The sequence below is a fragment of the Pseudophryne corroboree genome, chromosome 7 (genome assembly GCF_028390025.1).
Source record: "Pseudophryne corroboree isolate aPseCor3 chromosome 7, aPseCor3.hap2, whole genome shotgun sequence".
Lineage (NCBI taxonomy): Eukaryota > Metazoa > Chordata > Amphibia > Anura > Myobatrachidae > Pseudophryne > Pseudophryne corroboree.
The window spans coordinates 304071828-304074675 of NC_086450.1; the positions used below are offsets into that span (position 1 = coordinate 304071828).

The following is a 2848-nucleotide window of genomic DNA, read 5'->3' on the forward strand; positions in this document are numbered from 1 at the left end:
GGGTTTGTGATGTCATAATTGGTCATGTGATCAAATAAAAATGTTTAACCTAAAAACAATCAAGGACAATCAATCAAAGCATAGCCCAATGGACTAGGGGTCACAGTATGTATGTTCTTAATAAAAACGAGTGGTTTACATGGTGCAAACATTGCTTAAAGTGTTCAATACTGCTGGAATGTAATAAAGTGCGGCAATTCCGCCGCACTTCCGGTGACGGAGGTAGCGTGCCACGTGACTCCGGTTATTTACGTCCCACTTCCGGTTCGCTAGTGCGCATGCGCCGGCTGAGCTCCTCGTTCCCTGCGCATGTGCCTGCAGTCTCTCCTGGATAGCAGCAGACTCCGTTCAGGTCTCAATAAAATGTATGTCCATCCCATCAGGTGCTGTGGCAGCCATATTGTTGGGGAGAAACTCCATAGGAAATACAGGAAATGCGGTGGCCATCTATCAGGAGTCTTAGGAGACCCAGATAACGTGGCTTTGCGGTATCCATGGCAACGGTCCCATGTAAATAGAACAGACAGAGATACACGGTGAAATCTATGTACTGGTTTTTCACAGGTACTGGAGACTGCTACATAGGGGGATGGGGATATCATAATAGCCCACATAATAAACATTATTACAACATGCGCAAATGCTGCAACACTTGTGCCTAAAAACGTGACAATTCATTTTTAAATACAGTGGTAATTTGATGGTGACTATGCTGTAGGATTAAACAAAGAAGGGGGGAGGTTATGAAATTATAATTAGCTTAGTGAGGAAAAGGGGAAGAACCAGGAGCAGAGTACTATAATAAAGGATGAATTCCTACACAGGATATATGAGGGAGGTGATGCTGGGAAGGGTATTCATACACAGAGTGAGTCCTCCATAGGTAAAAAATAATGAATAAATGAGAAGTAATAAATATGAATCAGTAAATACTAGATAATAGGGTGAACCGTGAATAGTGTGGACCTAGAATGTATCAAGTGATAACAGACCGGTCACTAGTTGGCTTGACGTCATTTGTCAGTCCTTACAGTACCCGATCTTCCCAGGCAGTCCCCCTCTCTGGTACTAATCGGGCCCAAACACTGCTTAGCTTCCAAGATCGGACAAGATTGGGCGTGCCAGTGTGGTTTGACTGTACGCGTAAGTAGACATCTTAACACTAGAGATGTGCACTTGAAATTTTTCGGGTTTTGTGTTTTGGTTTTGGGTTCGGTTCCGCGGCCGTGTTTTGGGTTCGACCGCGTTTTGACAAAACCTCACCGAATTTTTTTTGTCGGATTCGGGTGTGTTTTGGATTCGGGTGTTTTTTTTAAAAAACACTAAAAAACAGCTTAAATCATAGAATTTGGGGGTCATTTTGATCCCAAAGTATTATTAACCTCAAAAACCATAATTTCCACTCATTTTCAGTCTATTCTGAATACCTCACACCTCACAATATTATTTTTAGTCCTAAAATTTGCACCTAGGTCGCTGGATGACTAAGCTAAGCGACCCTAGTGGCCGACACAAACACCGTGCCCATCTAGGAGTGGCACTGCAGTGTCACGCAGGATGGCCCTTCCAAAAAAACCTCCCCAAACAGCACATGATGCAAAGAAAAAAAGAGGCGCAATGAGGTAGCTGTGTGAGTAAGATAAGCGACCCTAGTGGCCGACACAAACACCGGGCCCATCTAGGAGTGGCACTGCAGTGTCACGCAGGATGGCCCTTCCAAAAAACCCTCCCCAAACAGCACATGACGCAAAGAAAAATTAAAGAAAAAAGAGGTGCAAGATGGAATTGTCCTTGGGCCCTCCCACCCACCCTTATGTTGTATAAACAGGACATGCACACTTTAACCAACCCATCATTTCAGTGACAGGGTCTGCCACACGACTGTGAATGAAATGACGGGTTGGTTTGGACCCCCACCAAAAAAGAAGCAATTAATCTCTCCTTGCACAAACTGGCTCTACAGAGGCAAGATGTCCACCTCATCATCATCCTCTGATATATCACCGTGTACATCCCCCTCCTCACAGATTATCAATTCGTCCCCACTGGAATCCACCATCTCAGCTCCCTGTGTACTTTGTGGAGGCAATTGCTGCTGGTCAATGTCTCCACGGAGGAATTGATTATAATTCATTTTAATGAACATCATCTTCTCCACATTTTCTGGATGTAACCTCGTACGCCGATTGCTGACAAGGTGAGCGGCGGCACTAAACACTCTTTCGGAGTACACACTTGTGGGAGGGCAACTTAGGTAGAATAAAGCCAGTTTGTGCAAGGGCCTCCAAATTGCCTCTTTTTCCTGCCAGTATAAGTACGGACTGTGTGACGTGCCTACTTGGATGCGGTCACTCATATAATCCTCCACCATTCTTTCAATGGTGAGAGAATCATATGCAGTGACAGTAGACGACATGTCCGTAATCGTTGTCAGGTCCTTCAGTCCGGACCAGATGTCAGCATCAGCAGTCGCTCCAGACTGCCCTGCATCACCGCCAGCGGGTGGGCTCGGAATTCTGAGCCTTTTCCTCGCACCCCCAGTTGCGGGAGAATGTGAAGGAGGAGATGTTGACAGGTCGCGTTCCGCTTGACTTGACAATTTTCTCACCAGCAGGTCTTTCAACCCCAGCAGACTTGTGTCTGCCAGAAAGAGAGATCCAAGGTAGGCTTTAAATCTAGGATCGAGCACGGTGGCCAAAATGTAGTGCTCTGATTTCAACAGATTGACCACCCGTGAATCCTTGTTAAGCGAATTAAGGGCTCCATCCACAAGTCCCACATGCCTAGCGGAATCGCTCCGTGTTAGCTCCTCCTTCAATGTCTCCAGCTTCTTCTGCAAAAGCCTGAT

The 2848-nt window shown here is 45.9% G+C and overlaps 1 pseudogene; it reads right to left on the reverse strand.

The window, feature by feature from the left end:
- Nucleotides 1–1024: 1024 nt before the first annotated feature.
- On the reverse strand, nt 1025–1143 carry LOC134946310 (5S ribosomal RNA; annotated as a pseudogene).
- Between the last annotated feature and the right edge of the window lie 1705 nt (nt 1144–2848).